Here is a 16,647-nt window from a genome sequence, read left to right on the forward strand (position 1 = left end):
TTACCTCATAGTAAAGGGACATTTATATACATGTTTCAGGAAAGGATCTTGGAATTGGGAGACTAACTTGGAATATCCAGGTAGAGCCAGTGTAATCACAAGGGTTCTTATAAGATGGAGCCAGAGGAAGAGTTGTTATATACAGAGAAGATGTAAGGTTAGAAGCAGATGTCAGAGAGGAGAGAAGAAGCTACACCTTGCTTCTTCTGGAGCTTCAAGCTGGCTTCAAGCTGGAGAAAAGGGTCATGAGCCAAGGAAGTAGATGCCTTCTAGAATTTGGAAAAGATCAGAAAACAGATTCTTCCGTAGAGTCTCTAAAAGGAACACAGAACTGCTAAAACTTGAAGTTAGACTTCTGACCTCCAGCGCTGAAAGAGAATAAGTTTATGTCATTTAAGTTATTAAGTTTGTGGTGATTTGTTACAGAAGGAATGGGAAACTAATATTATCTGTACAACTTAAATTACAAAGAATGCCACAGTGGGTCAAAGGACAAGTAAACATAGCTAAAATAGCTCTCAGGTTACAGTATAGTTGGACATACTTACAGCATAAGAAAGTCAGGAAGACAATAAAAGTGCAGCCAAGTACCACATATGGCAAAGATTTTACTATTCCAATGAGACTAAACTGAAGCTAGAAGATAAGACTTTTGAGAAACATGCTAACTAGATTTGAATCTTAATCTTTTTTTTTTTTAAGATTTTATTTATTCATTTGACAGACAGAGATCACAAGCAGGTAGAGAGGCAGGGAGAGAGAGGGGGGAAGCTGAGCAGAGAGCCCCATGAGGGGCTCAATCCCAGGACCCTGGGCTCATGACCTGAGCCGAAGGCAGAGGCTTTAACCCACTGAGCCACCCAGGCACCGCTTGTCTTAATCTTTTAATACCTATACCAGCTTCTCTGAAATCCAGTTTTTATTTCTATCTAATAACTGTTATTGGGCTGGTATTCACTATTCAACCTTCTTGATTCTATGACTCCTAAACTACCCTCATCCAAAGTAGATTTCTCTATAGGTAAAATATATACTGACTAGAGGATTTGAGTATGTCTTCTTCCCAGCCACTAAATTTATCATTATTGATTATTGCATTTGCAGTATTTTAAATAGAATTGACCTTTAGGTAATTGGCTAATTTGGTTCATGCCTAAGAGACATGAATAGAAAATATTACATTTTCATGCTTGGGAAGAACAAGACCAAGATATAGCTATAAATATGATGTCATCTACATCAATTTTCTAACAATATGCCACCCCTATGTCACAAACATGTGTTCTTTACAATGTGTAAGAGAAAATGCTTCTCATTTTACAAACGTCACCATTCTTCCTCCAGTCAGCTTAATGAAATTTTATCAAGCATCCATTACTTTAATGTAACTATTTTTCTTTCTTCAAGAGATTATATAATTAATAGTAAAAATAGTGGATACTTGGCAGGCATTGTGTCAAACTTGCTGTTAATAACTTCATTTGATAGATGAGGAAACTGAGGTTTGGAGGGAGTGAAATAACTTGTCTAAGACCACATGGCTGGGGAAAATCAGAGCTAGGATAAGCTTGGTTCTGTGGGCTCCAGGGCCTGAGCTTTCATCATTGGATTATGCTCCCTCCCTAATTGTAGAAATCAACTATGCAGTGGGAAACTTGGGCAGCTAATTGTTTCTACCTATCCCCTGGTAAAATTGTTTTGTACATTAGCTGTATTTTAGTAACATCAAAACTCAGAAAATCATTTGCCAGGGGAAAACTGAACATTTATTTTATTGCAAGAGGAAAAAATATCTGTTTGTCATAACTTTTATTATAGCCAGTCCTGATGACAAAATTGAGAAAAAAGTGTTTGAATTTTCTTTAATATAAGAATTTAAGCCTCCTGTCTCCCAGAGATATTATAGAATGAGCTTTAAGAAGTCAGAGGTAGTGGGGTGTCTAGGTGGCTCAGTTGGTTAAGCATTCATCTCTTGGTTTCGGCTCAAGTCGTGATCTCGGGGCCATGAAATCAAGCCCCACATTGGGTGCTGCGCTCAGGGCAGAGTCTTCTTAAGATGCTCTCTCTCCTCCCTCTACCCCCTACCCCCACTTGCATTTTCTCTCATTTTCTCTCTCTGTCTCTCTCTGAATAAATAAATAAAATCTTAAAAAAAAAAGAGATAGTTATCATTTACAAAATGTAAGTTCAAGAGAACTATCAGCAAACATGATCGTTTCATGGTCATAAGACACAAAATAAGTGTAAATTGAACAGGAAGAATTCTTTACCCCAACGGAAATTAAGATTTCTGTTCTTTGACTTTTTTAAGCAATTTTATTCAAAAGAGCCCCAAACCTGTTGTCCAAATTTAATTAGATAGGAATGGCTAGCTCAGGGCCTTAACTCGTCAAAGCCCCTGTAACAACAGGTGTGCAGGATTCTTCATTAACCATTGCTTTAAAAAGCATGAAATCCTTGTTATTCTAAGTGTGGTCTTTGGGCCAGAGGCTGGTATCACCTGGGTGGGAGCTTATTAGAGATGCATCTTCGTCCCCACCCACACATTTGAAAGCAGATTCTGTCTTTTGTAAACTCAGGCAATTGGCATGCATCTTAAAATGTGAGATTTCAGTCTCTGATTTTAATTCGCTCTCTAGCTAGAGATACATTTAAATCTATTAGAGGAGGTAGGATATGATTTTTAAAAATTATTTTAAAAATTTGTACTTTAGCTGAGGAAACAGGCTGAAGAGATATATACAAGAATTCTTGGAAAACTAACAATTACCAAGGGAAGAACACTCAAGCAGTATTAAAACCGACTGAAAAACTTCCTTCTCTTCCATCAAATTTAGAATCAGCTGAATGATTTGTATTGATCCTTCAGGAAGAACTACGTGTCAGTGGCCACGTTTCATTCCATTCAGATGTAACTCAGGATCCGTCCATTTAGCTAGTGATTCACTGGGAAGGAAATCATCAACTCTCTCTTTCATCCCTAAAAGAAAAAAAAAAAAAATGCACTCATTTCTTCTAGAAATTATTGCAGAGTGTGGAGACCGGACCTCCAAAGCAGAGTTCTCTGAGGGCCCATAGCACATTTCTGAAAAGTGGGAAGATACAGAAAATAAAAATAAATTAACAAGATGAGCCTTTAATTGTCCTTTGTCATTCGGTTAGTCCATTTGAACTCACAGTCAAGAACTGCTTGTTTTATTAGTGTTCATAGGGGACGGTCCCTTCTTTTGAAGCTCTAAGTGCCAAATTCTTTTCTAGGATTTCTTGCAGCAAAGGCAGAAGAGTCTAACAGATTCTACCAATCCAGGGCACCCTCATCAGAGTTATTCTTAGGAGCTGGGGGCACAAAAAGAAAGTGTGCTGACTTGAGCTCCTGGCAGAAAGTCAGTATTAGTGAAAACCACAGTGTCTATGCTCAGTAGTGATGGCTGTGGTTTCTTTATTAATTGGTGCTACACAGCAGTTCATGTCTTTCATTATAGCCTCAAGTCTTTTGGGCAGCTTCTCCCAAATTTGTTTCCTTTCAGTGAGTCTATGTAAGCTTCTACTGGCAGATGCTGTGGTTGTTTGTATTTGAATTAAACATTTTAAATAGTGTACACCTTCACTTTGCTCTGTCATATGTACTGGGACCAACTCTAGTTTCTTAGCTTTGGGTACTTTCCCTGCTGTGGAGAGCACCATCTCATTCTTCTGCTTGAAAGTGTGATTTTCCTGCGGTGAGTCCTGATAGGACTAATGATGTGCTAACACTTGCTAAAATTCTATAGTTTGTGTAACAGGTCTTTTTCTGTAGGAAGGAGTTGGGGGAGGGGGAGAAGAAGCACCTCATAAAGGTGTTCAGAATTTCAAAAAACATTTCTCTAATATACTGATTCTAAGGCCAAGTTGAATGTTCTTTTTTCTAATTGACACCAGTGCCCATCACTTCACTTTAAAAATTACAGTGTTATTTATAGTTGAGAGTTTTAAATGCTCTTTTATAAATTTGAAAGCCTCTCCCATTGTATTTCATCACATATCTCATCAACGGTTTTATCTGATTCTATAGCAAAAAAAAAAAAAATACATATCAGGTACTTGGCTTTGAAAATTAGAGAGAAATTTAGGAAATAGCATATAGATATGGAGTCATGGTATCATCAACATTACATGCTGTACTTTCTCAAAATATTTCCTTATCAAAATGTCACACCAAACACAGTGAGGTATTAAACAGCTTAATATAAAACAACAATATTAAGAAAGTTTGTTTAATATTAAAGATTGCTGTTAAATACTAAAAACCCTTATCCCAGGATTACTCATTGAACTGTAAGCTCTGCAGAAGCAAGAATTTTGGTCTGTTTTGTTCACAGCTATATACAAAACAAAATATTAATGACAGGCACTCAAAAATATTTGTTGAATAAGTGTGCTGCTTGTCAAAAATATTGATCACTGAGCCTCACCTATGAATTTCTAAAACAGAATCTCTGTGGGTAGGGCTGGATAATCTGCAGTTTTCACAGCCCTTGAAATAGACTCTGTCAAGACTTGAAAATGGCTCTGCTAAAATTCTTTCAATACTTGTTATCTAGGGAAAACAATTCATTGAACATTAAAGTAAGTAGGCTTTTTGCCTTTGTAAGGTTATAGTTAAACCAACATTACTACACTGTTGCAAAAGGGATATTTTGACACAAATTAAGTTAATTGGAGGGAATGTTCCCAGTTGGTGAATTCTTTGTGTCATTGCTCTAGGCTGGAAGAAAGCAAGTCATGATACTAGAGGAGTGGCTTGGTTTCCTCTCTAATGTTGAATCATTCTTTATTTCTCCATTTATTCTCATCAACACAGATGACTTTAGTGCTCACTGTGTACCTGACACAGACAGTGTGTAAATGAAAACAGATTCAAGTATTAACAGCAGGAGTTGCAGGGAGAAATGAGAAGATAAACAAAAAATACTGCAATGTGTAACCAAACAAACAAACCGAAAATGTGAACTCCTTTGAAAATTTCTCACAAATTTGACAGTGAAGTAGGAAATTTTTTATTAACAAAGATTCTGAGAAGTGGATAGAAAGAAGAAAGCGAAATGGAGTTTTGAGTATATTTTGTGATGGAGGAAAGATATGATCTGAAGAATGAAAGAGAGCATCATTTAGTAAAAGCAAATAAGCAGAGGGGCAAAGTTAGAGTGCCAGTTTTGTCTAGGTCCCAGCTTATGCCTAAAAATGCTGTTTTCTATAAATGCCTGGGGGCACTCACCTGGCCCCAGTGAGCTCCACAACAATCTCCCCTTTCCAAACCAATGCTATGACTGGACCATCCCTTGGGGTTCTTATTATGATTGCATGACACCCTTCAGCAACAATCAGAAAACTGAAAATATAAACGTTTATAACTCACAAGACCAGGAAATCACACAGTTTACCTGGAGCCACAGAACAAGGTTGGTGGGTGGGGAACTACACACATGCTCTGGAGATCCTGCTTTTAGTGGAGGATTTCTTGAGCTCATTCTTTACTGATGAATTTATAACATTAGAGCAGCAATTTGTAAAGTGCAGAGAAGGGAAAAGGCGGTGTTCCATAGGGTCAGTTACTGAAATCAACAAAGGAACCTTAGGGGGAGTAGATGATCTGCTCTTTATCTACTCCTCTGGCTGGCAATGTGTTCATTGGAGATGGCTCTCCTCAAAGAGGATGAAATGGATGCTTCACCACCAAAGTTTACCATAAGGTTTACACTGCATCATAATAATGTTCTTTAGTTTGAATCATGGGTACTTGATTTAAAAAGTGAAATGGGGACCTAACTTTTAATTTCCCTTCTTGTTAATCATTGTCCTAACACAGTTTTTGATTATTTCATGTTTCCACATTTGTTTGAAATGCTACTATATATCATATACTAATGTCTCGTAGGAAAGTCTCTCAGTAGCTGTATTCAGCAATACATTATTTATTCTGAGGGTGGTGTCAGCCTTCCAGAAGTATTGCTTTAATTTAAAAGTCTTATATGGTGAGTCACTTCTGTTTACTTTACTTGATTATATTTATCCTAGTTATTGTCCTATGTTAATTTTTATAGATTAATTTGGGATTATTTTCAAATACCTGTGGGGTACAGATTGGTATAACATTAAAACTTACTCGTTGAACATAAGTTCATTTAATGAACTTATTCATTAATTAATCACTCATTAGTGCTTGTTTAAAACTTATTTTTCTATTACTCCAGTTTTTTCTTCCAATGATAAGAAGTCTTTACATTTATTCAGGTATTTTAAACTTAAACCATTAGAGGGTAATGTTTCAGACATAGATCACGAGCATGTCATGATAGATTTATTGTTATATATTTTCTATTTTATTGTAATCATCCATTTATTTCAATTATATTTTCCCAAATTGCTATTATTCTTATATAAGAAATACATTGATTTTGGATGTTAATTTTATACTCTACTTTATACCTTAACTATCTAATTGTATTTTCATTCAGCCTTATGTTTCTGAGATTTATCCCATATTGCAAGTAATTATAGTCTATTAATTTTTATGTTATGTGGAGGATCATTAAAAGATTATAACCAACTATTTGGGGCGCCTGGGTGTCTCAGTGGGTTAAAGCCAATGCCTTCGGCTCAGGTCATGATCCCAGGGTCCTGGGATCGAGCCCCGCATCGGGCTCTCTGCTCAGCAGGGAGTCTGCTTCCTCCTTTCTCTCTGCCTGCCTCTCTGCCTACTTGTGATCTCTGTCTGTCAAATAAATAAAATCTTAAAAAAAAAAAGATTATAACCAACTATTTATGAATTCTACAGTTGGTGGGCTTTTGTTCTTACCATGTCTTGGCTTTTTAAAGAATGCTGCTATAAACTTTCTCATATAGGTTTCTTATACATATATGTAAGAGTTTTTCTGAGGGTATATACTTATGGATGGAATTCCTTCATAGTGGGTTATAGTGATTTTCCTTTTAAATACATAAATCCAAAAATTATCTTATAATTCGATTTGGAATCAACCAGCAATTTATGTGAATTTCCTTTGCTGTATATCCTTGCCAAGATTTGATATCAGCCTTCTAAATTTCTGTCTGTTGGGGGTATGCAATGATACTTCATTTTGGTTTGTATGTTCATTATTATCAGTGAGGTTGAACAGTGTACCATATTTTTATTGGCCATTTAGGATTTTTGTTTCCAGGAAGTACTTATTCAAAAAATTTAGTCCATTTTTATTAGTTTTCTTTTCATATTAGTTAGTAGGGATCCTTTTAATATTCTTATACTAAGACTTTTTCAATAAGATGAATTGCAAATATCTTGTCCTACTGTATGCTTTAACTTCCTTCTCTTTTATTTATGTCATATTGAAGAAAAATTTTTAATTTCAGCATAATTCAATTTATCAGTCATTTGCTTTATGGAAGGAAGAGATAAGTTTTGTATTTTGTTAAAGATATATTCCTAGCCTCAAATTCTTTGTTTTCTTCTAAAATCTGTATACTTTTGCCTCTCATTTTTGATCTCTGATTCATTTTAATTGATTTTTCTATAAAGTGGCAATCTAATTTCTTTCTTTCTTTTTTTTAATATATATAAATATCCAAAGATTTCAACATCATTTCTTGAAAAATTTCTCCTTCCTCTCTGCTTTATTAACTCTGACATGTAACAACTGCTCATATATACCTGAGTTTGGTTTTTTCCCTGGGTCTCCCTTTGTGGGTTCCCCTGGTCTCTATTTATCCCTGTTCCAGTACACACAGTCTTGATTATTAGAGGCTTATGATTGGTTTTAATATCTGGTAGAGTAACTCTTTCCACATGTTCTTTTTGTTTATTGTATCTTGATTATTCTTGGCCCTTGGCATTTCCATGTAAATTTTGAATTACAATTAGAAAAAGGTGTTTGCATATATTAATTTATGAAGAATTAACATTTTAGAATTTTGGATCTTTGAAACTATGGTCATAATATATCTCTCCATGTAAATACTTCCTCTTTTAATAATTCTTAAACTTTTATAATTTTTGAGATTTTTATATGTCTTCACATTGTTTGTAACTTATAAATTTCACTTTCTAAAATTGTCAATACTATATAGTCATAGATTGATTTGTAGATTCTTTAATATTTTGCTTATTAGCTCTTTTATTAATTCTATTAATTTATCTATAGACAATTTAAGATATTCCTATACAATTATCTTCAAATAATGGCAGCTTTATTTATTCCTTTTCTATCCTTATAATACTTAGAGTTTTTCTAACTTCATTGCATATCCAATATTAAATAGTAGAGGTAATAGAGGGCTTTCTTTCTTTCCTTTTTGGAGTTCAAAATAAGTTTTATCAGAAAGACCAAAGCTGATCATACTCCTTAGATTTTTTTTTGTTTCTAGAGATGTTCACAAAACTCAGGAAGACACTACACTACCTGATTAACAGTCTGTAAGATGTTAACACAGAAACAGCCAGATGGAAAAGATGCATAGGGCAAGGTATGTGGGAAGGGGTGCCGAGAATTTTTGTTCTTTCCAGGTGAGCCACGTTCCCAGAACCTCTATGTGTTCATAACCCAGAAGCTCCTTCATTGTTTCATTCCTATACTCAAAAGAACATATTTCAACATGTATATGGTATTTACTGAAGGCTTTTCAAGAGACTTTCCTTCATTTTTATTTTTGTTTTTCTAAGTGAATACCTATATATTTTATTGTATCCTTTTTCTACACTTATTGAAGTTGTCAAATGGTTTTCCTATTGGTTAATGTGGGAAATTATATTATTTGATTTTCTAAATTACACCCACTCTGTCTCTCTGAACTAAAATCTAACTTGTCTATATTTACTCATATCCACACAAATTAATGGATTTGGTATGCTAAAATTCTGTTTAAGACTTTTGTGTGGGGGTACCTGGGTGGCTCAGTCAGTTAAGCATCTGCCTTTGGCTTAGGTCATGATCCTGGAGTCCTGGGATTGAGTTCCACATCAGGCTGCCTGCTCAGTGGGGAGTCTGCTTCTCCCTCTCCCTCTGTTCCTCCCCACACCCCTCCGTCCATTCCTGCTCACGCTCACTCTCTCTTTCTCATTCACTCTCTCTCTCTCTCTCAAGTAAATAAAACCTTAAAAAAAAGATTTTTATGTTTATGTTAGTAAGGAAAATATATTTTCACTCTCATATTGTCCTTGCTGAATTATAATATTAAGGTTAAGCTAAATCACATCATAAATTGGAGACTATTTCCCATTTTTTTAAAAACTCTCTGAAAGAGATGTTGTAAGAAAAAGATGATTTTTTTTTAAAGATTTTATTTATTTATTTGCGAGAGAGAGAGGGCACAAGCAGGGGGAATGGCCATGGCAGGCAAGAGGGAGAAGCAGACTCCCCACTGAGCTGGGAGACTGACATGGGGACTGGATCCCACGACCTGGAGATCATGACCTGAGCTGAAGGCAGATACTTAACCGCTTAACCGACTGAGCCACTCCTGTGCCCCAAGACTGAATGTTTTACAGAATTTACTGGAAGCTTTCTGACATTGGAAGTTTTTTTTGTTTGTTTTTTGTTTGTTTGTTTTTGAAAGGTGATATTTGGACATATTAATATGAGGAAATACTTGAACTATATTGATAGATTTTCTTATGGAAAGAATCCTTACATTCTTGGAATTAATGCCACTTATCCAGTCTGTGTTTGAGCAGGGAAACCGAACAATTATGAATGACATAGAATAAGGGAATGGTTATTAAGGAATGCGTAAGGAAGAACTGAGGAACTAGAGGTGTGGAAGGATCAGATGAAAGTTACTAATCAGGAATCTTTAAAGAGAAAGCCAGTAAAGGAGTCCACGGGAGGCTATTTTTCTGTGACTGGCGAAGGGCCAGAAATCTCTGTATATTGATGCTGGCAGTCTGAAAGAAAAACAGGCAAGAGTTGGGACAAATTGCAATCCATGAGTACAAGCCAAATCTTTCATTTGCCATCTTTAACCTTGATTATGAAGTGACTTGGTAAAAGTCTGCATCTGACCCAGGATGCAGAATCTGCAGGAGATCTAGCTGGAGCTCGGTGGCTGCAGGCCCAGTTGTGGCTTCTTGGCAGAAAAATAAACCAGCAGATGACATGTGGGAGGCAGCAGCACCTAGAGCCCTACTCTGACTTTCAGAGGGTAATGACTGCTGCTTTACTTCTGCTTCACAAATTTCATGCAGATTTTCATACGTAGTGCTGGCCCAGAACCATACATGGAAGTGAATTATGGGAAATGTAGTTTCCATTTAATCAAATTAATAGTACAAAACCACCACAAGTCCAATTAGCTTGAAAAATACACATACAAATGTTTTACTTAATAGATTTTAATTTATATTTAGCAGTAATATTTGTGTGTGATCGGGGCGCCTGGGTGGCTCAGTAGGTTAAAGCCTCTGCCTTCAGCTCAGGTCATGATCCCAGGGTCCTGGGATCGAGCCCCGCATTGGGCTCTCTGCTCAGCGGGGAGCCTGCTTCCCCCTCTCTCTCTGCCTGCCTCTCTGCCTACTTGTGATTTCTGTCAAATAAATAAATTAAATCTTTAAAAAAGAAAAAAAATATTCGTGTGTGATCTTAGAAGGTCCTTTTTTCGGGTTTTATTATCAATATATGCTAATTTTATAAATAGAATAGAGGTTATTTTATCATGAGTCTCTAATTTTGCAAAATTATGCCAAGTTATGTATGCTCTTTGAAGATATGAAATCATTGATGAATCAAACGAAGAAAATTGGCAGAGGATGGTGTTTCCTTTTTTGAGGAGTAGTTATGGGCAGCATTCTCAATTTTTAAAATTGTTCTCGTTGACTTTTTGATAATCCATTTTGTTCTTAACTATGTTAATTTATATTTTCCTTAAAAATCAGCCCTGTCCTCTAGATTCCTGATTATCCTGGAAATAACAAATTTAAAGTAATCTTTTATATCTTTGCTAATATAATACTCTATTCTTAATTTAATTGTCTCTTTTCCTATTTTTTCTAGATGAAGCTAGAAGTAAACAATCTCTTTTATTGATATATTCAAGGTAGCAGTTCTTAGATTTGTCTAAATCAATTTTTGGATTTTTCTAGTTCATAAATTTTTCATGTTTATTTGTTCCTTCTGTTTCCTATATTTTTGAGATTGAGGAAGAAGACTGATGTTCTTTTTTTTATAATCTTATAGTTTATGTTAGTTTGTTTTTATATAGTAATTATAAGTTTTTATCTTTCCTTTCAGCAATCCCTACATCTCATAAATTAATAAATGTAATATGCTGACAGACTTATGTCCTTTCTAAGTATTGTGAACATATTAATGTTACTGTTCTTCTTTACCCAAAAATGACCTTTGCTGATCTAAATGTTATGGTAATGTATTATAAAATAAATTGACATTACTATTTCTGATTTTTAAAAAAGTCATGGTACAACTAGGTAAACTTCTTGGTTTCTTTATTTATATCTTCAATTTAAAAATACTTATTAAAATGTTTATATTGAGACATAATGTATGCAGTACATAAATTATGAGCATACAGCTTTATACAATTTTTAAATATGCACATAATATGTAACCATCCTCCATATCAGCATATAGAAAATACTCAGTATCCCAGAAGGTTTTTCATGTCCCTTTCCAGACAATAACTACCTCCTCTCCTGCAAAGAAGTAGCCCACTCTGATTTCTGTTACTGTAGTTTAATTTAGCCTACTCTTGAGCTTCTTATAAAAAGAATCATACAGCATCTTCTTATTAAAATCTAAATTGCATTCTATGTAGTCTTTTTATTTTGGCCTTCCTTCCTTTGTTCAACATTTACCTTTGTTGTTACCTTTGGTCATAATTTGTTCTATTACATTACTAAAAGGTATTTTATTTACATAATATACAATTTATTAATCTACTCTAGAGTTGATAGGTATTTTAATTGTTTTCAGTGTTTGGCTACTATGAATAAAGCTGAGAATACTACTACTATGCATGTTTTTTGGGGGGAGCACATATACTCATATCTCTTAGTTCTATACCTAAGAGAAGAACTACTATCATAGGCTAGAAGTATGTTTCACTTTGGTAGATATTGTCAAAGGGTTTCCCAAATGGCTGTACCAATATATGCTCCCAGCAGCAGTATATCAGATTTCTATTTGCTGTATATCATCAACAAAACTTGGTATTGCTCATCCAGTATTCATTGGTTTTTACTATGTGGCAGGTATTATAGTAAATGCACTTTTATTAATGAATTTCCATTGAGCCCCCAAAACAAGTCTCATGGGGTAGTTACTGTTATGCACCCAGAATTTACTTTGTTTTTGTTCTTGTTTTTGGTGATATTTTATTGAAATTCAACTCACATGGAGTTATAGTAAATACATGTTTTTTACATTTAAAATAGAGAAAATGTCATTACCTTGAAGGATTCATTGTGCCATGGTCCCAACCAGTCAATACCAAATTAACCCAGTAAGCACCATGATTATTCTGATTTCTATCACTAAAGAATGATTTTGCCCATTTTTGAACTTTATATTATTGGAATCCTAGAGAATCCTAGAGTACGTACTCTTTTGTGCCTGAAGCCCTTTTTTTTTTTTTTTTTTTTTTTTTGGTGCCTAAACCTTATGTCTGTGAGATTAAACATTGTTGCTAAGCTCATTCTCTTGTAGTATACATGGTAGTCCATTTTTATGCTGTGTGGTATTTTACTGTATGGATATTATTCTGTAGTTTATTTACCTTTTCCATGTTGAGGGAACTTGGGTTTATTACATTATGAGGCCATTGCAAATAAAATTGCTATGAATGTATTGACCATGCCTTCTGGTCAATATCATTACTTACTTTGGAGATTATAAACTCAGCAGTGCAGTTGCTGAGTAGAGGGCATATGTATGTTTAGTTGTATTAGATAACACCAAAGAGCTTTTAATATGGGTTAATTCAGTTTGCACTACCATTGACAAAGACTTCTAATTTTTCCAACTCTTTGCCATTACTTGATATTATGTCTTTTTTAATTTCAGTAATTCTGATGGGTGCATGGTGTATTACACTGTGGTTTGATTTTCATTTTTTCTGATGACTAATGTTGTATACTATCTGTGTATATATTGACTGGCCATTTTGGTAGAGTTTTTCATGAAATGCCTGTTCAAGTCTTCTGCCCAGTTTTAAACTGGGTTGATTTGTGTTGTGAATCTTTTCTCTCATTTTGTTGCTTATCTTTTTGCTATCTTGGTTTTTATGAAATGTAGTTTACCAGTCTTTTTTTTTAAGGGTTAGTAAAAATATCATATCCTATTTCATTTTCTATTTAAGAAAACCTTATGTTTGTGAAGATATGTTCCTATGTTTTCTTCTAGAACTTTTAATATTTTATCAATTATGTTTGAGTATATCATGTCTCGAGTTAATTTTTAATGTGTAGTATAAGGAGGAGGTCTAGTATTGGTTTTTTCATATGGTTATCCAGTTGTTCCTGCACCATTTATTAAAAAACAAACAAAGAAACAAACAAGCAAAAAATGGAACTGAACTGTAGTGGCATCTTCCTGTAAATTAGGAAAATGTATTTGGGGCACCTGGGTGGCTCAGTTGGTTAAGTGTCTGCCTTTGGCTCAGGTCATCATCCCAGGATCCTGGGATCGAGCCCTGGGTCAGACTCCTTGCTCAGCAGATGAGTCTGCTTCTCCCTCTCCCTCTACCCCAGCTCCCTGCTCATGCTCTCTCTCACTCTCTTGCTCTCTCTTTCAAATAAATACATAAAATCTTTAAAAAAAAAAAAAAAAGAAAGAAAGGAAGGAAGAAAATGGATTTGTATTGGTCTTTTCCAACACTATTCCTTTCCATTAGTGTATTGTAATAATCTTACAGTAATATCACACTGGCTTAACCACTGCAATTTCACAGTAAGTTTTGGTATTTGGTAGCATGGTTCTCCAACTTGCTCCTCAAGATTTTCTCTACTATTCTTAACTACTTCGTAATTCTTTTGTTATCAGCTTGGCAGTTTCATAAATAAATAGACAAATAAATATTAAATTTAGAAACCAAATAAGTTAACACGGTAATAAAACAAAATCCAACTTGGCTTTTGAGTAGAATTGCGTATGTGTATCTACAGACAAATTGGGGAAACTGATAACATTACTAAGTCTTCTAAGCTATTGGAATGTTATACTTCTCTATTTATTTAGGTTCTTTTAGAAAGTATTTCATCTTTTATAGTTTTAAATGCAGAAGTATTGCATATGTTTTTAGATTTATTCTTAACCACAGAATTATGCTATGCTTTTTTTATACTATTGTAAATGTTTATATTTTAGTTTTCCTTTTCTATTTTTTCTTTTATATATAAATACAATTAGATTTTGTACATCAATATTCTAGTCTAGGATCTTGCTATAATCATTACTCCTAGGAGCCTGTTTAAGGATTCATTTTGATTTTTAAGATGCAAAGTCATTATTCTTCCTTTCCAATCTCTTCAATTTTTGTTTCTCCATTTTTGCCTTATTGTACAAGTTAGGACTTCCAAAACATTATTGAATAAATGTATTGAATAAATACATGTTTTTATTCAATAAATGTATCTACTACAACTAAACATGTATTGAATAAATAAATAGTAGAAACCTTAGTAAATGTTCCACAAAAACTTGAAGAATTATGTATTCCACAGTTGTTGGTATAAATTAGATTAAGTTGGTTAAATTGTGCTACAGAAATCTTTATGTTTACTGACTTTTATATCTGCTTATTTATTTTGTTGGAGAGAGCTATATTATTAGAGTTTCCAAGTATAATTGAGGATTTGCCTATTTCTCTTTTTATCTATCAAATTTTTTTCTCCATCAGATGAAAAAATAAATACTTAATGATATAGGTGCCAGGCTGAGATTAAGCCTTTATAGCTTCATCCCTTCAACTTTGGTGGCCTACTGATCTAAGATAGGAAGAGAGGCATCAGGTGAGAGAGTCTTTCAATGTGCTCAGATACCAGTACACCTATACCAGCACCATTCCTCTAAACCGGGGAGTGTTAGTACTGCTTCTTGAATATTCAAAAAATGTCTGATGAGACATTTGACTGAATGTCAAAATATATTCACCTTTGAAAAACCATAGAAGGGGGCAAGCATTAGTGGTATCTATTAACAAGTGATTGCCAGTAGTCAGTCAAAAAATGATACTATTTAGTCTGTGATGGTGGCAGTGAAGAAAGAAATAGATAGTTTTAGTATAATTTGGATATGGCAGAGACAGCATTTTATAATGCATGAAAAGTAAAGGCCAAGTGAGTGAGGAAATTGAGAAATATGAAATGAATCCTTATTTGAGGCAGGAGATTTAAGAATTTAGGTTCTTTTTGAGTGTACTCTGATTTTCTCTTGTAAGCCCCACTGAAGGAACTGCAAACAATCTCAAGGACATCTGAAATAAGTTTGGAGAGCTAATTCAAAATGTATTATCTCATTGTATTCAGTATAATTAAACCCCAAATATTTTGATATCCAGTTATGTGAATGAAATGTAAGAAGACTATTTTTTTTATAATATTACCACTAAAAAGTTTTTTAGCTGCACTAATAAATGAAAGTGAATATTTATACTGTGATATACACTGATACTTGCAACGCTAACAAAAATACTTCCAGAGACTTAAATTACAATATTTTTAAAATTTAAAATTTTCATTCAAATGCAGATCTTGTTTACATTGTGAAATAATGCTGATTTGAAAATGTGCTTAATTACATGGGATTTCAAAATGAGTACTGAGGAATTGATAATGATACACAAAGTTAATTAGAAAAACATATCATTAAAGGCTAGGTTAGAAAGTAAGGCTTTAACATTTTGATATTTAGATGAAAGATGTGGAAGCACAGAATAATGATTTATTTGAACTAGGATATGAATGAATGGAAATTGCTCTATTATCAAGTATCAAGATGGATACCAATAACTGGAATGTTAAGTACTGGTTGTCATTAAATATAGAGGCTGAAAAGTTGCTTTGGTGCCTCAAATATCAGTTTTCAAAATCGTTTAATCACTGACTAATGTTCTTAATATATACCATTTTTATCTGAATCCATGATATACTATTCCAGTAAATGGCTTGAATGCCAAATGCAAATGCTACTTTACAAGTTACAATGAACCCTTATGCCCACATTTTTTTATAAGTGATCTCAGTAGCATGAACATCGTGTATTCTACACATACTCCCTGTTCAAAATGTCCATCGTGCCAAAATGTTAATGAGTAGTTTTTGTTTTGTATAAAATATATTGATTCAAGACATTTTTAGAATGAAGTATTTTTCTTAATCCTCCTTTCAAAGATGCTTGTTAATATAATTTACTCTACCCTGACATCCACTTACTCACAGGACATTATATCAATGTCTGAGTGACCATTCATTTATTTCATAAACATTTCTTGAGCATCCACCATGTGGGAACAAAAGAATAAGTTATGACCAATACTCTCAAGGAGCTCTGGTCAATGGAGTGTTGGGTAAAAAAGGGGGGGAAAAGTCATGATGAAAGTAACAAGTGTACAAACAGAGATAAAATAAAACAGAATGAAAGCCCAGAAGAAGGAATTTGGAGG

The 16,647-nt window shown here is 34.1% G+C and overlaps 1 pseudogene; it reads right to left on the reverse strand.

The window, feature by feature from the left end:
- Positions 1 to 334: 334 nt before the first annotated feature.
- The window catches only part of LOC116866055, a 45,674-nt pseudogene continuing 29,361 nt past the window's right edge, over positions 335 to 16,647 (reverse strand).

Source organism: Lontra canadensis, unplaced genomic scaffold (genome assembly GCF_010015895.1).
Source record: "Lontra canadensis isolate GAN:19392208 unplaced genomic scaffold, GSC_riverotter_1.0 scaffold9, whole genome shotgun sequence".
In the NCBI taxonomy this organism is placed as follows: domain Eukaryota; kingdom Metazoa; phylum Chordata; class Mammalia; order Carnivora; family Mustelidae; genus Lontra; species Lontra canadensis.